This window comes from Microcaecilia unicolor, chromosome 8, assembly GCF_901765095.1.
Source record: "Microcaecilia unicolor chromosome 8, aMicUni1.1, whole genome shotgun sequence".
NCBI classification, from domain to species: domain Eukaryota; kingdom Metazoa; phylum Chordata; class Amphibia; order Gymnophiona; family Siphonopidae; genus Microcaecilia; species Microcaecilia unicolor.
Window position 1 is genome coordinate 182928130 of NC_044038.1, and position 13706 is coordinate 182941835.

The following is a 13706-nucleotide window of genomic DNA, read 5'->3' on the forward strand; positions in this document are numbered from 1 at the left end:
GAAAAATAAAAATCAGCTATTTCTAAAATGCCACCGCCATCTTGGCTAGACAAGAGAGAAAACATTGCCGGCATGGATGGCAGAAATGCTTTTTGGTAAATATGATTCTGAGTACATTGTTGTTAAGATGTTTTTTAATAAGCATATCTAACACAGTGTATTTCTTACAGGGGATGATTCTTGATAAAGTCGTTGGGTGAAACATGACTCCATGTCGAATGAAGATCCCTTTTGAAATCATTCTTCAACAAGATAGGCGAAAACTGAGATATAACTGAGCAAATCTTATTTTTTAAAACAGCTTTTAATAAGCTAAATGATACATCTGACTTAAGAGCACAAAAGCACAGAAGAAATTTAGAGTAGTTTTGAAACAATAGAAAAGCTAAAGTAAAAATTAAAAACCTGAAGACCGGTGATGATAGGGGAGTGGCAGTCAAGAAATAACACAGCTCCAGTACTCCGTTTGACTGAGGTCTTTGAAAAAAGAAAAAAATTGGTATTGCATAAGCACCTTATTGAATATTGTTGAGTATCTATTCACTAGCTTATGCCAGCATCAGAGCCTTTATCTTTAGTTTTATGACGTAAGAATATATTGGCATCTCTAGTTTTTAGCACACACATATTTAATGCACACACTAAAAATTCTAGCACACTTTTGTAAAAGAGACCCTCAAAGAGTAATTAAACTCTGGAATTTGTTCCCAGAGAAAGTGGTAAATGTAGTTAATTTAGCGGGGTTTAGAAAAGTTTGGATAACTTCCTAAAAGTCCATAAACCATTATTAATATGGACTTGGGGTAAATCCACTTCTTATATCTAGGATACGCAGCATAAAATGTTTTTTTTACTGTTTGGGGATCTTGCCAGGTACTTGTGACCTGGATTGGCCACTGTTGGAAACAGGAATCTGGGCATGATGGGCCTTTGATCTGCCCAATATGGCAATGCTTTACTTATGTTCTTAAATTGTTCGCACAAATTTTGATCATTTTTATAGAATCAGAGGGTCGGTGTTTAAATACCAGGGAGATGGCTTAGAATTACTTTCCTTGACTTGTCTCTCCCTCTCTCTTTGTGTTCTATGCCTTTCCATCTTCTCCTGCTTTCTCTTCATGTGATCTGTCTCATGATGTTACCTCTTAGAGGCCTTGTGTATTTTGGCTGTTGAACTGTGTGATTAAGATGAATATTCAGATCTTCTTTGCATCTCTGAGACTTCTAACAGCTTCATTCCTTTGTAATGAGCTTTTCGAAAATGAATGTTGAACTGCTAAATCATTTCCAGAGCTGACTTGGTAACTGCAGGCAAAAGCACTTATATTGCAATTCAGGTTGGTTCTATCCTCCAGCAAACAGTAATATCTGAGAACTGCAAGTTTAAAAAACCAAGACTAGACAAATTTCAGTTTGATATCACTGTATATTGTTGGATTAGCAGAAGGATCCACCCAGTTGTGAGTCTGGATAATGGTAGAGCTGCTTTGTAAACCTTCTACCCGTTAATGGAGTTTAGTAATTTCTGATAATGAAATCAGAACGCAATGTTACAACACAAATTCAAATGGAATCAAGCCCTTTAAGCAACTTTACTTCATAGAGACCTGCTTTCAAATCTTAACCTACTCTTCTCCATTCATATCCATATTGGGCCTGAGATTCAAAGGATTCATGCTCCTAACCTTTAGAGTTTTGGACTCAATATTCAAAAAAAGCTGAGTTCCTAAGTTTGTGCTCTATTTTCAACAAGAGCCTAAGCTTTCAGTAAAAAATTGTCTTAATTTGGAGCATAAAAATTATGGGGTCATCATTCAGCATGGTTTATATGGCTAGGAGAGCTTCCTGCCCACTTATTTACACTGAGCAGGCCTGCCACCAATATCCAATGTACTTAGCCGCACAGCACCACTGACCATTCCAAAAACTGAGCAGTGCAGGAGGGGTCCAGGAGTGGAGTTGAAGAGAGCCGGCACATATGTGGTCACGGTGCCTCCCATAGTTAAGTGGTCAGATTGAACCATGGCTGGTGGATGGTTGAAGGGGATGGAGCTAGATTAATACTGAAGGCCATGCACATTATATAACAAATGGCACAAGACGGAAGTCCAAAAGACAGCCGGCCTGGTTGAAAAGTGAGGTGAAGGAAGCTATTAGGGCTAAAAGAAACGCCTGCAGAAAATGGAAGAAGGAACCATCTGACAATAACAAGCAGCATAAGGAGTGTCGAAGCAAATGCAAGGCGCAGATAAAGAAGGCCAAGAGGGATTACGAAAAAAAGATAGCATTAGAGGCAAAAAAACATAGTAAAAAATTTTTTCGGTATATTAAAAGCAGGAAGCCGGCAAAAGAATCAGTTGGGCTGCTGGATCACCGAGGGGTAAAAGGGGCGATCAAGGAAGACAAAGACGTAGCGGAGAGACTGAATGAATTCTTTATTTCGGTCTTCACCGAGGAAGATTTGGGTGGGATACCGGTGTTGGAAATGGTATTTCAAGCGGACGAGTCAGAGAAACTTACTGACTTCACGGTAAACCTGGAGGACGTAATGGGGCAGTTCAGCAAACTGAAGAGTAGCAAATCTCCTGGACCGGATGGTAGTCATCCTAGAGTACTGATAGAACTGAAAAATGAGCTTGCGGAGCTACTGCTAGTGATATGCAACTTATCCTTAAAATCGAGCGTGGTACCGGAAGATTGGAGGGTGGCCAATGTAACGCCCATTTTTTAAAAAGGCTCCAGGGGAGATCCGGGAAATTATAGACCGGTGAATCTGACGTCGGTGCCAGGGAAAATGGTAGAGGCTATTATTAAAAACAAAATTACAGAGCACATCCGAGGACATGGATTACGGAGACCGAGTCAGCTCGGCTTTTGTGTGGGGAAATCTTGCCTGACCAATTTACTTCAATTCTTTGAAGGAGTAAACAAACATGTGGACAAAGGGGAGCCGGTTGATATTCTGTATCTGGATTTTCAAAAGGCGTTTGACAAGGTACCTCATGAAAGGCTACAGAGGAAATTGGAGGGTCATGGGATAGGAGGAAATGTCCTATTGTGGATTAAAAACTGGTTGAAGGATAGGAAACAGAGTGGGGTTAAACGGGCAGTATTCACAATGGAGAAGGGTAGTTAGTGGGGTTCCTCAGGGGTCTGTGCTAGGACCGCTGCTTTTTAATATATTTATAAATGATTTAGAGATGGGAGTAACTAGCGAGGTAATTAAATTTGCTGATGACACAAAGTTATTCAAAGTCGTTAAATTGCGACAGGATTGTGAAAAATTACAAGAGGACCTTACGAGACTGGGAGACTGGGCGGCTAAAGGGCAAATGATGTTTAATGTGAGCAAGTGCAAAGTGATGCATGTGGGAAAAAAGAACCCGAATTATAGCTATGTCATGCAAGGTTCCACGTTAGGAGTTACGGACCAAGAAAGGGATCTGGGTGTCGTCGTCGATAATACACAGAAACCTTCTGCTCAGTGTGCTGTTGCGGCTCGGAAAGCGAATAGAATGTTGGGTATTATTAGGAAAGGTATGGAAAATAGGTGTGAGGATGTTATAAAGCCGTAGTATCGCTCCATGGTGCGGCCGCACCTTGAGTATTGTGTTCAATTCTGGTCGCCGCATCTCAAGAAAGATATAGTACAATTGGAAAAGGTGCTGCGAAGGGCGACTAAAATGATAGCGGGGATGGGACGACTTCCCTATGAAGAAAGATTAAGGAGGCTAGGGCTATTCAGCTTGGAGAAGAGACGGCTGAGGGGAGACATGATAGAGGTATATAAAATAATGAGTGGAGTGGAACAGGTGGATGTGAAGCGTCTGTTCACGCTTTCCAAAAATACTAGGACTAGGGGGCATGCGATGAAACTACAGTGTAGTAAATTTAAAACAAATCGGAGAAAATTTTTCTTCACCCAACGTGTAATTAAACTCTGGAATTCGTTGCCGGAGAAAGTGGTGAAGTCGGTTAGCTTAGCAGAGTTTAAAAAGGGGTTGGACGGTTTCCTAAAGGACAAGTTCCACAAAATCCACAATTCCAGGAATAACATGTATAGAATGTTTGTACGTTTGGGAAGCTTGCCAGGTGCTCTTGGCCTGGATTGGCCGCTGTCGTGGACATGATGCTGGGCTCGATGGACCCTTGGTCTTTTCTCAGTATGGCATTACTTATGTACTTATGACTAATTGTGGATGGGTAGAGAAAGAACAGTCAATTTATCATTTCTATGCTGCTACTAGGTGACATCCATGCAAGACAGCCAAAGAGTAGACATGTGTTTCTATTCCCTTCTATGACGAAGAAAACTTGTGTCATCTAAAGTTCATGTAACATCCATATCTCCTTTGGATAATTCTTATATTGATGCTTCTTCAAGGAAATGGTGGTGAATTTGTGGAACGATCTTCAGGTGCAGGTGATGGGACAGATGCATAGGAATGGATAATAAATGGCCTGGATGGGCAGGCTGGATAGGCCATATGGCCTTTATCTAACTTAATTTTCCTATGTTTCTGTTTTCTATGTACTAAAGGTGTCTCAGCCTACAGGTAATCCAGTTAAACTCTTTTTCAAGTGCCATGCTGGAAGGGAACGTCAGGGCAGGATGAAATGTAAATAAATTTGTAAGTTTGGTTATATGAGAGTTGGTTCTCATTCTAAAAAGGAAGTATTGGCATCATATATCATCCAGAAATTAGATATCATGTGACAAATGTCTCTTTTGCACTGAGACACTCATTTTGCTTTTATCTTTTCTTTCCTTTATGTTGATGGAGTTCTTTTCAGACACTGGTCCTAACTTTTATATATTGTACCCGCTTTATTGGTTTTCCCTAAGTGGTTAATCAACTAAAAGAACCTCAACCTTATTTGGTGCAGCAGATGAGACACCAGCACCCCCATGCCTTCTAAACTGTACAGTGTCTCTTATACCAGAACAGGCCTCCATCACAGGACAATATAGGGAGGGAATCTGAGAGACTGGAATCATGTTCAACATACTGTAGCATAGGGGCAAGGTTCATTTCTGTCATGGTATGTACAAAATTTTTAAAAACCTGATATTTTTCCAAGTAGCTAGACAGCAAGCTGATTAGATTACTATTTTTCACTGGAAAAAAAAGCAGTAAAGGACCTCAGAAAACAGACCCAAAACAAGATGCTAACGTATTGAATTACTTTCAACAAGAAATCCTGAAAAACTCCTTAGGCTGTCCAAATTCATGATGGTGATATCTTTTCAAATTACAAAATAAGTTCACCTCAAGGTAATATATCAGAGTTCACTATTAATCACTATTATTTGTTTAGTGTACAATGATATGTACATCTAGTAGTACTATAGAAATGATAAGTAGTGAGAGTAGCAGATGTTTTTATTTATTGATTGATTCATGATTTGATATATCGCCTTAACTGACGAACAGAGCAGGTGGGAGGGTCTGGTGTATTGCACAAGCTATGGAAAAAGTAGAAGACCAAAATTATTGATTTCCATGAAGGCCAGTCTCCCAAGAGCAAGAGGCAAGGTCCAGCAACATGGAATGGCAGCTAAATTTAGATACATTTTCAAGTAAATTTTGGAGAGAGGACAGGTCAGCTAGCACGAGCATCAGGTTGACTGAGCTAAGAACATAAAAAAGCAAAACGGGGAAAACTGTCTGTATCTGCTGATATCAATTATGACAGACCACCTTGAAAACATGGGTTTCCAGGGCACAACTTTGTCATGGTTTCACTCATTTTTGACTATCAGGAAACAGAAGATGGTTTTAAGAGTAATAAATCCATATGGAAGTCGGAGCCCTTGAGAGTTTCCAAGGATCCTGTCTTTCAGCAGTGCTGTTTAACATCTATTTGCAACCACTTGCAGTGCTGATGCATTTTTGGATAAAGGCAGATAATATCTATATGTAAATCTGCCAATTAAAAACTTTTCAGAAATACCCTTCTCTGTTTGCAGTATGTTTACGACTGGCCCTACATTTAACAAAAGCAGCAGAATTTTGCAGCTCTCCGTCCTTGGCACATCCCTAATCCCATCCCATAATAACTACATGTCATTTGGCCACATAGCAACTTATACATAGAGTCACCTGGTCCATCTAGCTTTTGGTGCTCCTCTCTATCTATATCCATCCTTCTTATTTTCCCTTTTCCCATCCACTGCTTCTCTCTTTATATTATGTTTTCTTGGCTCCCTTGCGGTATATCAGATGCCATAAATAAATAAATTAATTCTCTGTCTCAGGAAATTAAACATAAACCCCCTGATATTCAGCTCTAGTTAACCATCCAGGAATGGCTCCTGACCGGTTATACAGCGCTTAACTGGCTATCCGTGAATATTCAGTGGGCGATAGCTGGTTATCTCCCGTTAAATATTCCTGGTCAGCGCTTGAGGCCAGATTCTATATAGCACACCTGAAAAATCAACGCAGAACACATTTCTGCCTAAGTGTATTCTGTAATACGCTGTGCCTAGATTTAGGCTCGTTATATGGAATATGCTTAGTTGATATCCCAGTGCCTAAATCTATGTGCTTCCATTTACAGGAATGAAAACCTAGTGTAAATCCTGGTGAACAGATTTAGGCGCACTGAGCCATAGTCTAGAAGTACACATATATATATATTTTTAGTTCCAATATTTTTTATTGTGTTTTATAGACAATAACAAAATGGCTAAAATAAAAGCAATTAGCCAGTATAACAAATTTACAATAACAAAGCATCAGCATACATGTTCAGATTAAGATTAGACAACGATTATTGCTATAACAAGTCAGGGTCGTCACAGGAGCAATACATAAGTTCAGCTCTAAGAGAGGTTATTATGAAGTTGATCTAGTAAAGGAGTCCATATTTTTTTGTATTTAACTAGTGAGTTATATTTTTCAGCCGCAGCATATTCATATTTAGCTAAAGTACACACAGAATTCCACCAAGTTAGATACGTTACTTTGGTAAGGTCATTCCAACAAAAGAAAAGGGTTCTTACGGCTTGATGTAATAGTATGTCTAATAGTTGTGCTTGATATTATCTAGTGGTGATTGTATCACTAGGGATCCAAATATGACTATATTATATGATAAGACGTCTTGGATATTCAAAGTAAATGATACTGTGTTCCATACAGAATTCCAATAATCTTGAATAAATGAACAAGAGTAAATAATATGTTTAAGATTTCCAACATCCATTTCACATGTCCAACATTTATTCATATTGTTTTTTGGTTTTTTCATATTCAATTTGGCGAGTTTAGCTGGGGTCCATAGAGCCCTGTATGCCAGGTAAAACATGGATTGGAAATAAAAAGAGGTGGGAATATGAGCCAGGCTATCCAAAGAACTTGGACCAAGCAAAATTATAAAAAAGTTAAATGTTTATTGGAAACTAAAAACAATAAAACAGTTTCACATTAAAATCTCAATCTCAGTTTCAATTTAACTGGCCAGTGCAGAATATTGGCTTCACCGGTTATGTTTAAACTGGCCAAATTAAACCTCGAATATTGTGTTCAATTCTGGTCACCATTTCTCAAAAAAGATATAGTGGAATTAGAAAAGGTGCAGAGAAAGACGACAAAAATGATAAAGGGGATGGGACGACTTCCCTATTAGGAAAGGCTAAAGCAGCTAGGGCTCTTCAGCTTGGAGAAAAGGCGGCTGAGGGGAGATATGATAGAGGTCTATAAAATAATGAGTGGAGTAGAACGGGTAGACATGAATCTCTTGTTTACTCTTTCCAAAAATACTAGGACTAGGGGGCACGCAATGAAGTTACAAAATAGTAAATTTAAAACAAATCAGAGAAAATATTTCTTCACTCAACGTGTAATTAAATGCTGGAATTTGTTGCCAGAGAATTTGGTAAAGGCAGTGAGCTTAGCAGGGTTTAAAACAGTTTTGGACGGCTTCCTAAAGGAAAAGTCCATAGACCATTATTAAAATGGACTTGGGGGAAATCCACTGCTTATTTCTGGGATAACTATTAATTAGTTGAGACCGTCACTCTGTCCCATATAGTACAATATCAAACAAAATTCACAGAGTGTTATAAATGCAAATATAATGGTCTTAGATGATTCTAGACTAAAGTGAAGGAGAGTCTCATATAAAGTACTCAGTAATATTGCTTTTCACTCAATAGGTGAATACATTACATGTGTTGATGTCATAATCATTGACTCAACCTCCACCATCCCAATTGTGATATCAAAAAAGACTTGCACTGCTTTTTTTATATATATATATGTACTTATCAAAAAAAAAACACACTGCACTTATCTTAGGCAGATTGGTGCGCTCTTAAAACCCCGACAGGTTCCCGTTTCGTATTGACTTTGTCAAGGGGGAGTGACACCAGTTCTGTCAAAGGAAAAAACAACCAAAAAACAGACGTCAAGTCTCTTATAAATATATCTTAACCCTATTGTTTAGCTTATCTAAATATTCGCACAAATTTTCCAGAAACGGCTAATGGCTTACCCGATTCCTGCCCCAGGCTTAATGTGTGCTGGCTTGTATGATTTAAACTAGATAAAATGGCGACAGCGTCTTTTTATTATTACCATGTCCACAGCTGATGATGTTACGTCAAACGTTGATACGTGAAGATCCTAATGGGACTCTTAAAGGTATAAACCATCTTAGTAACAGCTATGAACCAGTGGCTACGACAAACATTGGAAAACATCGTGGAGAGACATTATAAAAGCTTATCAAAACGTTTGGTTCAGAACTTCAAAGGAAGATATGCTCAAAAAAACTGTAAGAAACCTGCAGGGGATCTATTAGAATAAACCTACAAGGGATCTATTAGAAAAAACTACCCCATTGGATATATGCATTTAATCCTGCTGGCTCTATTGTTTCTAATGTAAAAATCCAATAGGTTTCACGTTGTAGAATTCTTCTATTGAGATAACCTCCTCTTTTCAGGGGAAGTACTTGCTCAACTACCATGCATTTTAAATCTTCTATGGTATGCTTGAGGGACACCCAATGATGGACTAAAGGTGCTCCAAAATTTTGGGCGTTTATACGTGAGCGATGTTCAATCAATCTTTCATGTATAGATCTAGTTGATTTGCCAATATAATATTTGCCACATGGACATACTATGTAATAAATGATGCCTACTGAGCGACAAGTGGTGTGACTTTTCAATGTGAATGTTCTATCATTGAGGGTGAATCTTGTACCTTCAATCGTGACCAGGCAAGTTTTGCACCGGGATTTCATGCATTTGTAATGTCCTATGTAGTGTGCATTTGCGCCTACCTTAGCTAATCTATACATGGCGTCATTTGAAAAGAAATGGCTACATATTTCACCCTATAAAAAAATGCTGGGTACTTGGAGGTGATACATAGACGACATCTTTGCAATATGGTATGGCAGCGTAGAAGAATTACAAGAATTCCATCAGTGGCTCAACCAACGTCACACCAGGATTCAATTCACTCTAACGTGGTCTGGTGACAGGATTCACTTCTTAGATGTTGAGATTCTGTTGTCTAAGAAACAGTTCATCACTAAAGTATTCACCAAAAATACAGACCGTAACACATTTCTAGAGTTTGGTAGTTGCCATCCCAAAGCATTAAGGCAAAGTCTCCCTTTTTCTCAGTTTCTGAGATTCAAGCGCATCTGTACTACTGAGGATGATTATAAAATACATTCAGAAGAATTCGGTACTAAATTACTACAAAGAAATTATCCACGTAAAGTAATCAAGCGTGCATACACTAGGGCAAAATTTAACAACAGAGATCTATTACTACAGGGATCACAACAACAACAGCATGATGATCATATTATGACTTTTGTCACCAGATACACCCCAGGTGGAGAATCAACAGCAGGGATAGTCAGAAAACATTGGGATATTATTAAATCTCATCCCGTGTTTGCAGACTACAACATAAGAACTGCATTTTCACGTTCTAAAAATCTGAAAGACATCTTGAGTCCTGCTGTTTTGCCAACTATATCAAGGAACAACGGGCAGTTGAAACCCATAGGACATTACAAATGCATGAAATCCCGGTGCAAAACTTGCCCGGTCACGATTGAAGGTACAAGATTCACCCTCAATGATAGAACATTCACATTGAAAAGTCACACCACTTGTCGCTCAGTAGGCATCATTTATTACATAGTATGTCCGTGTGGCAAATATTATATTGGCAAATCAACTAGATCTATACATGAAAGATTGATTGAACATCGCTCACGTATAAACGCCCAAAATTTTGGAGCACCTTTAGTCCATCATTGGGTGTCCCTCAAGCATACCATAGAAGATTTAAAATGCATGGTAGTTGAGCAAGTACTTCCCCTGAAAAGAGGAGGTGATCTCAATAGAAGAATTCTACAATGTGAAACCTATTGGATTTTTACATTAGAAACAATAGAGCCAGCAGGATTAAATACATATATCCAATGGGGTAGTTTTTTCTAATAGATCCCTTGTAGGTTTATTCTAATAGATCCCCTGCAGGTTTCTTACAGTTTTTTTGAGCATATCTTCCTTTGAAGTTCTGAACCAAACGTTTTGATAAGCTTTTATAATGTCTCTCCACGATGTTTTCCAATGTTTGTCGTAGCCACTGGTTCATAGCTGTTACTAAGATGGTTTATACCTTTAAGAGTCCCATTAGGATCTTCACGTATCAACGTTTGACGTAACATCATCAGCTGTGGACATGGTAATAATAAAAAGACGCTGTCGCCATTTTATCCAGTTTAAATCATACAAGCCAGCACACATTAAAGCCTGAGGCAGGAATCCGTGTCCCTCCCCGTGTTTAAACTTGTACAGCGCTGCGTAACCCTGGCAGCGCTATAGAAATGCTAAGTAGTAGTAGTAGTAGAATCGGGTAAGCCATTAGCCGTTTCTGGAAAATTTGTGCGAATATTTAGATAAGCTAAACAATAGGGTTAAGATATATTTATAAGAGACTTGACGTCTGTTTTTTGGTTGTTTTTTCCTTTGACAGAACTGGTGTCACTCCCCCTTGACAAAGTCAATACGAAACGGGAACCTGTCGGGGTTTTAAGAGCGCACCAATCTGCCTAAGATAAGTGCAGTGTGTTTTTTTTTTTTGATAAGTACATATATATATATATAAAAAGCAGTGCAAGTCTTTTTTGATATCACAGTTGGGATGGTGGAGGTTGAGTCAATGATTATGACATCAACACATGTAATGTATTCACCTATTGAGTGAAAAGCAATATTACTGAGTACTTTATATGAGACTCTCCTTCACTTTAGTCTAGAATCATCTAAGACCATTATATTTGCATTTATACACTCTGTGAATTTTGTTTGATATTGTATTTCTGGGATAAGCAGCATAAAATGCATTGTACTTTTTCAGGATTTAGCCAGGTATTTGTGATCTGGATTGGCCACTGTTGGAAACAGGATACTTGGCTTAATGGACCTTTGGTCTGTCCCAGTTTAGCAATACATATGTACTTACGTACTTATAATGCCGGTCACTGGAAAGAGCCCAGCATTGAATAACCGGACTCACCACCAACTGCAGGAGTTAAGCCGGGTTGCCTCCTATGGTCTGAATATTGGCCCCAAAGAATTTATGTGGTCAACATCCACAACTGACTGGCGGGAGATAACCAGTTAGGAACATCCCTTACTTGGTTATCTCCTGTTGAGCTTCTATCAGACAAAAAGGCCCAAATATGTCAATGATCATCAGTCACTTTATAAACCAAAGTTTTATTTATATGTCACTGACACTACAAATTACTTGTTCCTTTGGAGGGGCATAATCGAAAGAACGTCCAAGTACGAATTAGGACGTTCTTACGAAAACGTCCAAAAATAGACATGTATAATCGGAAAATAGCATAAGCGTGACTAAATTGGGCGCCCTAACACGGTCGATTATTGCAGGTGCAAACAACCAAATCACAAAGTGTGTAAAATAATGTACATAGGTGTACCGCAAGTACAGTACATGTTGTTCATGCCATCCAGGTACGGGAAAATATGAGGAACGCGTATATGTGTCAACTACAGACATATCATGCTGCTCCACCCATACTTTCATCATATGTGCCCATCTGCATGTCCGGATCTGCATGCACTGTACACCTACTGAACATGCAGCTATATGCATATTGTGTATATGTGAAAAGGGTCGGGTGGGGTGCGTCATACTCATCTATATAAGGCACGTTCCACACATGTGCAGGCATGTGCACGTCAAAGACGTCTATGCTTACGAGGGCGTCCACGTGCTGATAGGGGCCATATATGGAATGGTCATCCATATATGGAGCTGTGCATGAAACGACGTCCCTCACGCAAGGTCGTCTATATAAAGCACTTCTTTTCCAACACGTGGAAAAATGGCACAACGATGAGAACCCAACTTCGGACAGGAGGAGAGCCTGCTGCTGGTGCGCCTGTGCCTAAGGCACCGGCACAGGCTCTTTGTCCAACACCACCACCTGCCCCCCAAGCTCCAGGCCATGCGAGCCTGGTCCCCGCATCAGGGACAGGCTGGAAAGGTAAGGTTATGGGCCAACCCCCCTCCCCTCCTGTACCTACACATATAACAGCTCCGTCATCAATGTTACCACTAGTAACTGGACTGTCCATGCAAGGATCATGAGTAATATAGGAACATGCACAATCACTAATAAATTGTATGTTATTGAAACGACGACCATTCCCACATCCGTACAAGAATGTATTTCGTTAGTTATGTGACTATTATATTAGTGTTATGTGACAATTTCGTTAGTTATGTGAAGGCCACATTTTCCAACTCCTCTTTGCAGCCTCTATGTGGCTTACAACGCATCCGAATAGTGGAAACATGAGACCAATGAAACCTATACCATACTTTATAACATGGTCATGATAACACATATAAAGTAGTTTAACAAGCATACATTATAATGTATACAAACGGTACTGTCTGGCCTCATGCCCACCTCTCTGGCATCATCTGCATAGGAACCAACTCGGTGGCTGTTGTGGGTGCTTGACCACCCCCAATATAAAATAAATGCCTTGTATGTATGGAGGGAGGGGTCATCTCCACTGGGGGTTCCACCCCCCAAAATGGTAAAAAGGTGGCTCCTATGATTCAGTACCAATGGAGGTGGTCCCCCCCCCCCCCAACACCGTTGACCCTCTCTCTCTGGTATTTGAATAGCAAATGAATGTGTGCAGAGGACAAAAAGGACCATCCCCCCCTGACCCCTGCTCTACAAACTTATATCTTACAGACGCTTTGGAGTCCACCGGGACCTGGAGTCCCTCAGGAAGCGGTTCCGCCGTGTGAGGCGGGAGAGGCCCGACCTCATCCGGGCGGTGCGAAGGCACCTCAGGGCTCGCCGTAAGTATTCAAAAACAGGACACCTGTACAGATTAGTAAATACATTTCTTGAATAATGCAAATGTGTTGTACAATATCAATTCCCATGTGCCTAATAGCCAACTAGTAAGTAATAACATATCTGTCCCAGATCAAGGATGCAGGTTGCAGGGGTTCTCCCATGAGTGTGCCTGCAACTTCCGACCATCCCCCCGAGATGAATGAGATGATATGCCTCACTTTACTATTCCCCTTTCTGTGGTGGCTGATTAGTGTGTCCTGGTAGACCTGCCTGAGGCCCTACTTTTACTGCATGTCATGGCCTAACTC